The sequence below is a fragment of the Podarcis pityusensis genome (genome assembly GCF_964106645.2).
Source record: "Podarcis pityusensis genome assembly, chromosome: 11".
Taxonomy (NCBI): domain Eukaryota; kingdom Metazoa; phylum Chordata; class Lepidosauria; order Squamata; family Lacertidae; genus Podarcis; species Podarcis pityusensis.
In genome coordinates this window covers 19,660,868-19,675,946 of record NC_138036.1, presented here as the reverse complement: position 1 = coordinate 19,675,946, position 15,079 = coordinate 19,660,868, and the positions used below count along the sequence as shown (strand labels likewise).

General features: G+C 42.0%; 1 protein-coding gene and 1 long non-coding RNA gene across 2 annotated transcripts in view; both read left to right on the top strand.

The window, feature by feature from the left end:
* Nucleotides 1–15,079, top strand: part of LOC308458058 (uncharacterized protein C5orf34 homolog) — a 388,338-nt gene that overhangs the window by 233,096 nt on the left and 140,163 nt on the right. The window lies entirely within an intron of this gene.
* Nucleotides 5,386–8,468, top strand: LOC308458888. Its single transcript, XR_013977758.1, has 2 exons — nucleotides 5,386–5,453; nucleotides 8,196–8,468. It is a non-coding gene; the product is annotated as an uncharacterized lncRNA (long non-coding RNA).

The window sequence follows — 15,079 nt, the reverse complement described above, 5'->3', positions numbered from 1 at the left end:
TTAAGAACGGACTTCCAGAACAGATTAAGTTCGTAAACCTAGGTACCACTGTATTTGACTGAAGGCAGCCCTGTACAGGGATATTTTTAATGTTTGATTATGTTTTTATATCTGTTGGAAGCTGCTTAGTGTGCCTGGGGCAACCCAGTCAGATGGGCAGGGTACAAATAATAAAATTATTTATTTATTTATTTATTATTATTATTATTATTATTATTATTATTATTATTACTATCATCATCATCTCACCAGCCATGCAGCTGACAACTGCTTGACATCCTTCCTATTTCTCAGTCCCAGACCAACAGAGCAAGCAGCGGCTTTACTAATTCCCTGGTGGTCCATGTGGACGTCTGATGAGTCACAAATTGAGGAGGAAGCTCCCCTGCTCACGAGGCCACTGACATCTTTCACCCATCGCTGTGCCTTTGATGCCGGCGTAATCTCGTTAAAATGGAAATATATTAAGGCAGTCCAAACAATTAATTGATCCAAGAAAGATTGTTTCACGTTTTGTGTAAATCACAGCTCAAAATTCATTTGAGGAGCGCGGCCATATTGTAGACTAAACAGAGCTTGGCGTGGGCCGAGGGGCTAGGGGTGGGTGTTAAAAGTTGATCGGCACTACACATGGTCAGTAATCCTCCACAGAAATGTTAACTCAATTTGTCAGTATTATCTTTATGTCAACAGTAATGCTTAAATATTTACAATAGGCATAGTACTCCGAGGGGTTAGTAATGCAAGATAAATTGGAGAAATGCTAACAAAATGGATGGTACTAATAGAAGCCCTTGGCACTCAATGCACTACCTTTCTCTTCTCTTCTCTTTTCTTTTCTTTTTTTGACGCAAAGGAGATTGCCTAAAGTTGGACTTTATTCTGTTATCATATTTTGCTTGCTGACCCAAAGATTGCTATTAATACCATGCAGGATTTCAGGGGATCCTACGGGGTTACCTTCTGTAATCGTACATCGAGTCTATTTGTGGTGCATGCTGAGATTGTTTGCTGCTTTCACTTTGATGAAACGTTACACAAAAGACAGGTTGCAGTCACCTCTCCACCCCCACCCCCCTGGTCAGATTCTATCATAGTTCCTGCCAGTTCTCTTATGTCACTGCTTAGAGGTACTTTAGCAAGGTATATAGAGGTAAGCACTGCAATTAACTCCAGCACAGCGTGCAGCAGGGGTTCTCAAACAGTGGCTTGTGGACCAACAGTGGTCTGTGGGGTTCATTCAGATGTTCCATGGCCTGTTGTGGGTTTGTGGTTGAAGATGGTAGGCGGTGCGTCTATTGCATTAAATATTTGTATTGATTTTAATTGCATTTTAATTGCTTCTTTTATTCTTGCATTGCAAGGGGGGCCTTCAAACTCTATACAGTGGTACCTTGGGTTATATACACTTCAGGTTACAGACTCCGCTAACCCAGAAATAGTACCTCGGGTTAAGAACTTTGTTTCAGGATGAGAATAGAAATCATGCTCCGCCCACATGGCAGCAGCAGGAGGCCCCATTAGCTAAAGTGGTGCTTCAGGTTAAGAACAGTTTCAGGTTAAGAACAGACCTCCAGAACGAATTAAGTACTTAACCCAAGGTACCACTGTAATTCTATTATTCTTGTGAATTGCATTTTATGATGCTGCAATTTGAATTCTATGGAATGAAAATTGTAATGCAATAACATGACCATTTTGTGTGGGGGTTCCATTCCTCCCCCCCCCCCCCCCCCCGGTCGATGGAGCATGGTTAAGCCCACTCTGCCCTGCTTCACCACCATTCCACCCCATTCCGCCCCTGTTCCTGCCCCATTATGCCATCCTCCAGGTCCCAAAAGACCCACGCCTCATGTAACACGCCAACTGGACAAGTACAAAATTGTTGCCGCCTATATAAGAAACAAAAGAACTTTTTTTATGTATGCCACAACAGCAGCAAGAATACTCATTGCAAAGTATTGGAAGACACAAGATCTACCCACTCTGGAAGAATGGCAGATGAAGGTGATTGACTATATGGAACTGGCGGAAATGACCGGCAGAATCCGGGACCAGGGAGAAGAGTCGGTGGAAGAAGATTGGAAGAAATTTAAAGACTATTTACAGAAATATTGTAAAATTAATGAATGTTAGAATGATGTTGGATAGAAATTAAGTGGTTTTTAGCTGCAATACTATAAGGGAATATGAAAAATGGATTACTAACAGGTAAAAATTTAATGTTACAACATTTTAAGATTAAAGATTAGGATAAACAAAGAGGGGAAGGATTTGCTGAACCAACAAACTGAACTGGAATACAAAAAAGGGAGGCGTGAGGAGGTCCGGGAAACAAGCTAATGAAAAATAAGTAAAGGAAAGATTGAGTTGTTTTTAACTATTTTTATTTTGTATTTTTCTTTTTTCTATTTTTATTTTGTAATATCTTGAAAATCTTAATAAATATCTTATAAAAAAAATAAGAAACAAAAGAAGCAATAAAAATGATTAAAAACCATAAATTATCTAGCATAGGCAGCATATTGCTACAATGGGCAAAACAAAAAACAAAAAAAGGAGAAATCATTAAGCAGACCACCAAGAACCTCAGCAATTTTCAAGAAGTCCACAGAAAGAAAAAAGGCTGGGAGCCACTGACTTACAGGACACTTGCTTCAAAAGTATAGTTGGTTAAGTATATAGTCGCATGGCAAGCTGATATATGAAAGTGCATGCACAATAAGTTCACTGCCTGATTTGTATATTATGCCTTATTTTGTTCCTTTGAGAAGGGCTTGACGGGGGATAACTGATTTGAATATTCTCTGTGGCTCTTCTGTTGTCCAGACCTGCCTATCCAGGGCCCAGGAATGTATTTTACCAAACAATACCCTAAAGAGTAGCACACATATATATGCCCTTATTAAGTAATATTAAAAGGCAAAGGACCCCTGACAGTTAAGTCCAGTCGTTTTATATATGACTTTCCCAGTGACTGATTATGATTTTTTTATTATTGTGAATTGCGAACACATAAATACATCAAGTACACATAAATAAAACTAAAAAGAAAAATAGAGAATGTAAAAAGAAAGAAGAAACAGAAAAAAGAATTAAAAATAGAAAGATAGATAACAAATTTCAAAAAAGAAAAATATAAATATTTTCATATCAACTTCTACATAGGGAGTTCAAGCCTTTTTAAACAGCTTCGGCTTGGCTCCTTATTTCATATCTCTTGACTTCCTGCTATAGATGAACATACTTGTAAATCAATTTTTTCCAGATAACTGTATTCAAATGGTAAATCTTGGAGAGACAGTCAGACTGATTAAGATTTGGCAGCTGGGGCCACAGGAAGTGACTTCCAGGGCCAGATCCTGCACTCCCAACCTGTGTGCTTGTAGCTGCACTGAAACTTATTACCGGATCACAGATCTTGCTATGTTTGTGAACTGGGCCCAAGACTCATCTATTTGACAGGACGTTTGTTCAGTTTGAAGGATGTCTCTCAGACACTGGAAGTCCGTCATGCACATGGAGCTACCTTTCACAAGGACTTCCCCGCTCACTGCAGTGGAGAGGATAGCTCTGCGTGCGTAAGGAGACATGTCCAAGTAACTTCCATTGAAGTGAATGGGGACACCCAACAGTTGTGGGGGATCACTGGGGCAACTATCAGCACCTGAATGAGGAGGCTGCCATTTTTAATTTTAAAAAATGACTACATGAGTCTAGAGTAGGATAGAGCATAAACCCAGAGAAATACATACAGCACATAGTCTATGTACATTGGTTTCTTCTTCTTCTTGGATGTCCATAGGGCTATGGAACTGCTTGGCTTAGCACGTGTGTGTGTGTGTGTGAGTGCGCGCGCGCACGCACTTGTGTGTGTCCCTGAATGTTCTTTATGTGCTGAAAAGAACTCTAAACTTAGTTGGGTCTATTTCCTTCTTTTTTTGTTTGGGGGGGAAAATTAGATATGTTCCACTACCTTCATTTTCCCCCACTTTCATCTTCCAGGGAGAATGTGCTTTGTTAGTTCATTAAGGAACCCAGCTGGGATTTGAAAGTTTCTTTGAAGGAAGCACAGAAGCAATGTTTGGAAAAGGTATGAAATCCCATCTTGTCTTTGAGCTGTCACTCACGCTTTGAGTCTTTTGCCCCACATTCTATTAGTCATTCTTGCACTGGACCTGTGATATCCGATTCCTTTTTCTGCGGTTCCCATCCTTTGTCTCCCACTCTATTCTCTTTACAATAACACTATTCAGATAAGGTATGTCTTTGAATTGTCAACTACTACTTTTTCCCCTCCCCAGCCCTTGTAAGGATACCCTTAGTAGTTTGGAGCATACAAAGCCGAGGTCCTTTTTACTGAAATATTACGGATCACTTTCAAAAACAGCACAGCAGAGTATTAGCTGGGAGATTTGTGTGGGTTTCCCCACCCCCACCCCTTCTTCTTCATAGTTTACCTTGCAAATGATGGAAACCCTTCTTTGATAAACAAAAGAATGAATAGAGCACAGCAACAGATATAGTTGTTGTATGCTCCTTGTGGATTATGGCACTGAAGAGAAAAATGTAGGAGGCTTAGGCTCAGATAAGGCACCTTTCAAATGCCTTTGGTGGCTCATTGCTCATAAATTTGTTCAATGCCAGAAAGTTTAAAGATTTCTAAAGAGAAAGTATCAGAAGCAGCTTTGAACAGTGCAGAATATGAAGGGGGAAACCACATTGGAACACAGGGATGATCTGCGGTGGAGGTTTTTCCCCTGAAGGGAAACCCACTTGCATGCAGTTATGAACTCTGCTTGTTTTGCGAAAAATAAAAAAATAAAAGTGGCAGCTTAACAATGCACAAAGTGAACAGCAGTGATTCAGATCTGCATGAGGAAGACTCGCTTTCAAAAGAGAACAAGGATGTAAATCATAAACTTTTCCCATTCTTTTTTTAAAGTTCTTGTCTTCTTGATTTCTGAGTTTCCCAGTTAATTTTGCTGTTTCAACATAGTCCATCAACTTGGTTTGCCATTCTTCTCTAGTCGCGGTTTGTGATTTACTTAAGAGACCTCTGCAAGCAAGTTAAAACATTGGCAGGATTTTAACCACACTTGTAACAGAGAGTATGGATAATTTAGAAGGATAAAAATTTGGATAAATATTGATATGCAGTTGTAAATATTATCATTAGGACCCATAAAAGGGATGGGGGGGGGAGTCAGGAGTTTCAAAGTAATCTCGATATTTGGACTTTGAATTGTTGTTAGTAATTTGTTTATATTATTTAAAATCAAATAAAAATATTATATAAACAAAAGGGAACAAGGATGCACTGTCAAACCATTTTCTGCACGTGATGTAAAATAGTGACTCACGCCATGGTTCAAGAAATTGCAAGACAATAAAGAGCATTGACCAAAAATGAAAAAAGAAATTGCAGGAAATGGTATCAAAGTGAACAACAGGTATCTGCTACTCTTATTATTTGAAAATGGTAAAAGCATAATCAGGCCTTCGTTTAATATCCCATTGACCGCCTTAATACTGCTACATATCACATGCATGGACTGACATAGATTGGTGGAATTTTGGCTTTCAGCACCATTCCCATTCTGCAGAGGTAAGGAATCTATTAGGATGGTCTGCCCTCAGAGGCTGGTGGATCCAATAGATTTCCAGGTGGCTGATATGGCTGGCGCTCCTGTCAAAACCCTGGCCAAACTCTGGAACATCCAAATGGCTCAGGGTCTGATTGCCCTTCCCTGCTCCATCAGGGCAGCATTATTTGCTCTTCTGTTCTTGTCCACATGGTGACAGAATGAAGGCGGAAGCATTGCCCTCACTCTGATTTGGATTCACACCTCATCCTGTATCAGAACCTCATGGTCAAGTATCATCATGATGAACACAAAGCAGAATGGCAAAATGCTTCCTTTTCTGTTTCGGAAGGGCATCTGTTAAGTTGAAAGGGTTATTTAAAAGTACACATCTAATCATACCTTGCGGGCACAGGAAATTCAACATACTGCTACTGTTCATAAGGTCTTGCCCATTCAGTTCAATGCCCTCACTCTGATTTGGCTTCAGACATCATCATGTGGCCCAAATCTCATTAGCTACATAGCATGTTCATGAAACCAAATCAGAATGAGGGAAATGTTCCCTTCCCCCCCCCCCATCTGCCATCATGTGGAGAGGCGGGGGGGAGAATGACAGCCTAAACTAGCAAGCAGTCCCCTAAAAAATCACTCAAAGGGAGGGAGCATTCATCAAAGCTTATGAACAAGATGGTGAAAGAAGGGGGCATTTCAGGTCAGGCCTAGTTGCATATGCCAGCCACGCTTTCAACCAAGTTAATGGCCTGTTGGAAACACCATTGCACCCTAATGGCTTTGAACTCAGCCGCAACACACCTACTTGAGAGGAAGGAGAATCAAACACCTCCATTGGAAAGCTACGCTCAGAACTGTTCACTATCTCAAAAGATGTTTCACTTCATGCATGTGGGGAATGGAAGCCGCTGAGATCCTTCAATAATAGCAAGCTGCTAAAATCCATTAAAACTGTCCGTGCTTTTTGCCTAGCCAGGATCCCAGCAGGAAATCGCTTCTTGGCTTCACTTGTAGCCTATGGCAAAGTTCCCATTGACTTCTGTAGGGCAACGATTTCACCCACAGCAATGTTTACTTGCAGATAAGGAGGCCCAGCTGAAAACCTGGCGCTCGGGACACATTTTTACTCATTTGTGATCATGGGGGAGAACGCGATGGGGGAGTGAAGAATTAGTTCCCTTGGCTTGCACCGCATCATACCCCCCTGACCGCTTGCAAGATAACTGTTCTCAAACCTTAGTAAACCTGAGATGCAAAAAATGGAGGAAGTTCCATTTTCTTGTCCTGGCACTTACTCCCCAGGAGGCTCCAGAAGTAGCTGTTGGCTGTGACTCAATCTTTATGTTTAGATGTGTCACATATTTGGCTGGTTATGTGATCCATCTTTGCTGTTTTGCACTCTTAAAAAGTTTTTTTTCCCCAGCCTCTATGGATTTTTAATATTTGTAAATGAGGTGCCAGTTGACTCCCCATAAACTTGCAACACAGCTCATTTTCTTATTTCAATAGCCAGCATGTGCAGCTTTGACGATCTCCCAAATGGATTGTGCATGAAAATAATCCAGTGTTCCCCTATAAGATGCTAGTTACTTATAAACAGAGACTTTTGGGGGGGGAGGGATCTCATTTCCATTAGTGGTGTTAGCTAGAGTATATGCATTTTCTCAATATGGAATAAGAGCATAAACACTTAAGAAAAGCCTTCTGGATCAGGCCAGTGGACCACCTAGTGCAACATCTTATTCTCACAATGGCCATCCAGATGCCTACAAGAAGAACCTGAGAACAACAACACTTTTCCCAGGGTTCCCCAGCATACTGCCTCTAACAGTGGAGGTAGAACATAGTAATTCTGAAGCAATGAAGCATTTCACAGAGAAATTAGGCAGAAAGTAGCCTGCCAACTGGAGCTTTATCCAATTACACATGTAGACAAGGGATGGGGAACCTGTGTCCCACCACGTGTTGTTGGACTCCAGTGCCTATCAACCTGAGCCAGCGTGGTCAATAGTCAGAGAAAATGGGAAAGGTAGTCCAACAACATCTGGAGAGCCACATATCTTGTAGACTTTGGGGCCTAACCACTGCATGCTGGAAAAACAACCCACAGATGCCACTTCCATCCTGAATACAGGGCTAGATCAACATAGCGTTTAACCTGACATGAGGCAACTTAATAACCTAATGCTTTACTGGGTTCCCCCACAATGCAGCCAAGAAGTCAACTTTAAACTGCTCACAGATTCACAGATAATCTATTCACATGAACAGTGTGATGTTGTGAAGGCCTCTGGCTCTTCAGAATGGTCTGCCTGAACAATACCTATAGCTAAAAAAAATATGACAGGAATAACCCAGAATTTGTGAAAAGGGGGTTTCAATAGGCATAGGAGCTGTGAAATCACCTAACATTTTGGGCTGTTCCTTCAGGGTCAGGGGGAAGTAGCTGGGTTTCTTTTTCACAGAAGGGCTGCATTTTTGCAGGAGTTCCCAACACTTGAGTTTTCACTGATTGTGTGACTTGAATAGACCATGAACTGAGGGCTGCACAATTGATTTGGGAGTTTTTAAAGGTCTCTGCTTCCTTCTTTTCAGATGACAGTACTTTGCTATGCCTGACCCAAGCTGAAAACTGCCACTCTCTCCATGTTAATAAATGTACTGGATATTCAAAAAAAAATATCAAAAACACACTTTTCATGTGTTGCCTCAATGTCAGACGTGTCCTCCAGATGTTGTTAGATTCCAGCACACATCATCCCTGACTCACATCATTCCATGCTGGCCATTATATGTGTAATAATATGTATAAAATTATACATGTATAAAATTCAATGTATAATAATTCTAATAATACTGTACAAAATATGTGAGAATTGTTCGTATTTTTTATCTGAACCCCGGAGGAGGGGGCTGCTTCTCATTGGGATTAGGTGAAATGGGAATTAGAAGGGAGATGTATGAATAAAGCAGAGCATCAAGATTTCCAGAAAATCCCACCCCTACTTCCAAGTGTTTTACTACATCTGTACAACAACAGCCATGCTTTTGACATCTGGGTGCAAAGGCCATTAGCATCACAGGAAAACTCTGCCCACAATAACCAGATTATCTTTTTCTTTCTTAAAAAAAAAAAAAGCCATACCACTTCATGAGATTATTTGAAGTATAACTTTATTTAATCAGCTCTAATCAGAATAAGTTTCAGCCAAGGGGAAATGGAATTGGCTGCTAATAATGAACCGCATGAGTGATAGCACCAGAAAGTCAACTACAGATAGAGAGGGCACAGCTCATCCTCTGCCAGGAAATGAAGAGGAGTATATTAATCTCACTGGTAGATTTGGGAAACTGTTTTAAGATTAGCTCCCTAGGTAAGCTATTTATGTGTCTCTTGGATGCCTTGAGGATCTTGTTGCAGATCATTCATTTGCTCAGCTTCGGTGATAACAGAAGAGAATCAGATACGGGTGGTGTTAAGAAATAGAACTATACTATTTCATCATCAGGGGGCATGGAAGACTTAAGGCCTATACTATTCCAGTCCTTGCTGTGCTCCTAACCATAGAGAGCCTAGAATTGTAAACATAAGAAGAGTCTACAAGACCAGAACACTGACCCATCTAGTCCAGCATCCTGTTCTCACAGTAGCCAATCAGATACCATTTCCTATGGCAGGTTTTGCAACATGCCTTTACTTATTATTTATTGCAAAAAAAAAAAAAATCTATATCACCGACTTTGGGGAGGGGAGAGGGGAACCATGTCAGTTAACAGTATAAAATGACTTTTAAAGAAAATTAACTCTAAAAAAACTCACTCCTGAACCAAAAAACATGGGCGTTGTAAGCTAAATGTCCTGCCAAGTTGTGCTCCATGTAAGCAGTAAATATATTTCGACTAGATGACCCTCATGGTCCCCTCCAATTCTATGATTCTATCTCACCATTTAACCTTACAGCCATTTAAGCCAAATATTGACCCCTTAGTGGCAAGCGCTTGAGTTTTTGCAGTCAAGGACAAGGCTTCTGAATGCCTAATGGCATGAGTGCCCTTTGAAAGTCTTCCCCGAAAGTGCTAACCTTGAGAAAGCAAGTATCTCAAAATACACCCCTTTGCAGAGATTGAAAACCTGTGGCCTTCCAGATGTGGTTGAACTCCCGTTAGTCTCAGCCAACGTGATCAATGGTCAGGGCTGATGGGAGTTCTAGTCTGACAACATCTGGAAGGCCACTGATTCCCCACCCATCCTAAACAGGTAGCACTATTAACCCTGCTCTTCCTCCGAGGGTCACAGCAGACATTCTGGAAAGGCATGTGGTATTGTCTTCCTGGGACTGTATTATTTCACAGTATCGGTGCAGAAATGAATGTTTGGATGCTTTGCCAACGTTAAGAAGAAATCTGACTGCCTGAACATAGCATCTGATGGAGAAGACTAGGCTAATGTCAGGTCCTCCTTCTACAGTTCTAGGAGGACTATTAGCACATGCCTTTGAAGAGCTTATTGGATGGTCATCAAGATGAATAGTGTTTACCTGGGCAAAGAGCAGTCTTGTATTTTGCCCCCATTCAAGCGGTCTTTTAATAATAAAATGTAGTAGCATGTCAGCTGAGGCTCAAAAAAATATTATCTGTGGCTGCAAACTGCTCCTGTCAAGTTTCTAAAACAGAACCATCAATCAAGTCTTAAAACTTAATGTGGATTTTTAATCAATTTTTTTAAAACCCGCAGATACAACAAATAAACTTTAAATAGTTATGAGAAAGATATAGTCATACCCAAGCAGTATCTCCATTCAACCACACATATATGCTTATAGCTGCCAATTTTATTTTTTTTTAAAAAAAAAAATAGGAAATTCCTAAATAGAATTTTCAGTTCAAATGGAATCAGGCCTTGGCAAACATGGAGTACAACCAGGATTACATCGTAAACGAAATGTCCCACTCAGATTATCTGTTGTTTAGAAACAGACTTTTAAACTCTGCTATCTATGTGAAATAAAAGCATAAACATTTCAGCTATCAACTCATCAGAAGTGCTTAAGCAAGCATAAAATATATTCTTGGCACCAGGTAGTCATTGCATCCCCAATGGAGCCTCTTTTTCGTCAGCTGCACAATTATGGATTCATCTTAAGATAGAAAGGGGGGTGCATACTCACATACTTAGAATTGCCTTCTTTTCAGTGAGGCGAGGTGGCAGGTTTCTTCTAGCCGACCAGACAGTTTCCAGAAAACACAGAATACCTATAATATCAAATGCAAGTGACAATGCATGTAAATATCAACTGAATGAAGGATGTCAGCACTACAAACACAAATGAAGCAGAAAATACAAGCTTTTGTCTAATCGCCACCTCTGGCATGTGACGAAGGATCATCAGCTGCTGTGTTGTGATGTCAAAGGGGGTCTGCAGATTTTCTGTACTCCAAGGGAAGCAATCAGCAATAGAATGTTGACAGTGTCACTTCCGTGAGGAAAGTGAAAGGTGAATTTGGAATGGGGGGGGAGGAGAGTTCATGCAGTTTCCAGCAGGAAAACTAGACTATTGACATCCATCAGTCTCAAGAGTCAGTGGAGAATCACAGTGCCGGCTGTGGCTGCAGAGACTGGTAGCTCGTAACTGTTGCCTCCTGCATTGTTTTTGCTGCAAATCATTTCCCTATGTTCTTTGTGTATCTTGAATGTAGTACAAGGCTGCCTGCACAGCAGAGAGGCTGAGGGATGTGGAATTAAGTGGGGGAGAGATTCAGAAGGTGGAGGGGAACTCAACAAGAAGGAGCTGAAGCCAAGTGCAAGGGTAACTGGGCCAAGAGGATAAATCAGTCAGTATATCTGAGGGTAAAAGGGAAGAAGGTAACAAAGGCCTTTGGGAAAGAGGATTGAGACAAAAGTTAGGAAAAGAGGACATGGTGACAGTGCAAAAATAGGAGCTGAGTTGGACAAGAGTGAAACTATGATTCCCAGCATGCAAAAGAACACAAAACAAGTCTGAGCAAAATCTTGCTGGTGTTTCTTCCAGAATCAAACTACATTACATAACTCAGGCTTTGAAGATGTAATCATTTCATATAAGGTCAAATCGATAAGGATGAGGACTATAAGGATCTATAAGGGTGTCATGGTCCGGTTCACGGGCGATCAAAGTCCCGGCAGGGGACGTCAGGACCGGGGGTAAGATGGCGGGGTGGGAGCAGGAACGGGGGTCCAAAAGCCAGGAGTCAGGAAGACAAGAGTCCAAGGGTCAGGAAGCAAGGAGTCATGAAGCCAGGGGTCCAAGAAGCCAGAAGCCAGGAAGCCAGGAAGCCAGGAAGCCAGGAAGCCAGGAAGCCAAGAAGCCAAGAAGCCAAGAAGCCAAGAAGCCAAGGATCAGGAAGTAAGAAGCCCAAGGCAGGAAGCGTGTTGCTGTGGCAAAGAGCCAAAGGGAAATGCTGACCTTATATCCCTTCCCAGCTCTTGCCACCAGGTGCTGTGAGTTACCAATCAGCCTCATCTGTGAGGCTGCACCTTGCCTCTTCAGAACAAACTTAGGAAGGCCCCAGTCCTGCAAAGTCCTATTGGTCACAGGGCCTGGCTTCTACATGCACACCTGACAAAGGGTCTCTCAAATAGAAGCCAACTGAGGCAACTTAACTCAAAGCCCATGTAGTGTAATAGTAAAACTATGTAACTCACCTCCACAGGAGGCAGGGATGGCTACCAATGTGAATGGCTTTAAAAAAGGATTCATGGAGAATAAGGCTATCAGAGGATAATGGCCATAATGGCTATACTCTGCCTCCATGGAGCCGTTTCCCCACAACCACCGTTGCATCTAGCAAAGCAACTGGTATTCAGAAGCATCAATGCCTCTAACCATAAAGGCAGAGCATCGCCATGCATGGAGAATTATAGCCTTTCAGGGAACTGCCATCGGCTCAGAGGCGAGGAATAGAAGGGCAGTTGTGTTACAGGAAGCCTCCGAAAATCTTGTGAAGCAGTTCCTCTTCCGGGGAGGAGGCAAGCCCCACCTCTAGTGGGGAAGAGGTGGAAGGACCGGAGGATGCTGGTGGGAGCCTTAACACAACTCCTGGGCAAGCTGGACAGGAGGGAAACACGCCCTTGCCATCACCCATCCTGTGCAGTAGCCTAAGGCGCAAAGAGGGAAGGAGAAGGTTGGGGGTAACGAAACTCTTATGTTGGGGGACGTCCAAAAAAAGACCACTCCCGGATTCTGCTAGCGATTGAGCCAGGCAAACTGTAAATAGTTTGCACCAAAATAAAACCTGTAAAACACGGGTTTGGAGTCCTGCCTGCTTACTCTCGAGCAACCGCAACAGCCACCTGACATAGCCTAAGAGAGGAATCCTGTGGTGGTGGTGGGAGATCATTAAGACAAGGAGACACAGGACTGGGAGGCCAAGGGAAGAAGGTGTAGTCACAGGGGGAAGCAGAACAGACAGCAATCTCGGAAGCAAAACTTAAAAGAAAAATGGAAGGAGAAGGAGAGAGCCTGCAAGAAAGAATACTTTGGGGAAAGCAGAGTTGAATGGGAGTCCCAGGAGAAGGAAGTGAGCATGTGGAGAAGCCTCACGCATGGCATAAACAGGGCTATGTGCTGGAAAGGGATCAGACTAGTAAGGCAGGCTTGGATGGTGGACTCTGCAGACCAGAAAGCCAAGAAAGAAGAAAGGCCAAAGAGGGGGAGGGTGGAATTTTACATATTGATTTGAACTTACCGGCCAAATGTTTGGCTGCAGGTCTCCAGCATAATATAATAAAACCCAAGTGCTTACCCAAATATTTATTAAATACACTTTAATCGGTCTCGTGCTGTCAAAAAATTGTGCTTTTCCTGGCTGCTTCCACCGGCTACATTAATCTTATATTGATTTTGGCCTCATTGTGTGATTGTTCACATTTTTTTGCTACATACATAGAATATATATATATATATATATATATATATATATATACATACAGAGAGAGGGTTGCCAGAGCTACAGCCTCTCCAAATTGGGCCTCAGAGTTCCTGCAGATCCTTCACTCCTGGAAAGTCTTAGAATATTTTTGTGGCAGCGTGTGCCACACATGGACCATTTGTAGTGGAAGGACTCTCTTCAGGTCAATGTGGAATCAGCTCCGTGGTTATGGGCTTTCTTGGAAAACGTTTGACTTTGTTTTCCAAGGTTGCCTCCTGGTCCAGATTGCTGGTCCATGCGCTCCCTGGAAGTGTAGGGCCCAGCATATGCCATCACACAGAGCCATTTGGAAATGCAACTGTCCCATCCCAAAAAATAAATACATCCAAGAGAGGGTATTAGACGTGGAAGGAGTACATGGTGTGTTGGCCAGCCAGTGATGCCTTGCCCCACCCTAGGAGCCTTCAGAAGGGAGCTGTTTCCAGAGAAAGAACTGTGAAGTGAGAGAGACTCTGTTTGCCTGCCATCAGGAGATGGCTGGTTTCACTTGGCCTGTCCCATCTGCAGCCCAAGGAACTTTCAGAAGTGAGTTGCTGCCACAGGCATCATGTGTATTTTAATGAGCTGACTGGAGTGTAAGGTGATGAGTCATGGATAGTGTGGAGAGTGTGTGTATGAACTTAGCAGTTCATTTTGGGGTTGCTGTTTGGTTAATGTTGTTAATATTGGTTTATAGGTTATAAATGCTGTATTGATTTGTTAATCATATAATAAGACTTTTGCTTTCATTGCGATGTTTAGGGGTTTTTTTAGTTGTTGATTTGTTAACAGTTTAACAGATTCTAATTGTTTCGCTGATGATTTGCTAATTATCCTACATTTGTGATGTTTCATTATGTTTTATCATGTTATGGTTTGTAAGCCGCTTCGGGATTCATTGGAATGAAATATAATCAAGCAAATCATGTTCTCAAGAAAGATTGAAGGAAACTGACCTAAATACAGAGGATGCTTGTCAAATAAGATGTCTCAATGGCCAGGTCACTGTTGCACTGGTTCTGTGTGTGCAGCTACCTTGTACGGTGAATTGCTGGACTGCAGGCATCAGGTATCTCCGTGAAGTTACCTTAAGGCCCTGCACTGGCTCTGCCAACCTTGGCAGGAAGGATATGAATCTTCCAATCTTCATTCAATGGCCCTGAGTTTTTGTGTTATGAGAGAGGAAGCAAACTTTCCTATATCTACTCTCTCCATGCCATTTATAAACTTCTATCAAGTCACCTCTTACTCACCTTTTAGCTAAACTAAAAAGTCCCAAATGCTACAACCTTTGTTTATCTTTATCTTGCAGGTTAAAAAATAGCAATAGTAATTTAAGATTCCCAGCTTGATCGCTGCCACCCAGACCATGAATAGGAGGCAACAAGAGGCACAATAGTGTGTTGACACACACCCACACACACCCAAAAAAGCCTTCTTTACAAGCTTGAAAAGTACACCAGTGAACATTCAATTCAATCACGCATATCTATTTCCAAAAGCAGTCCTTCGCAGCTTGCAGAGCCTTGCTT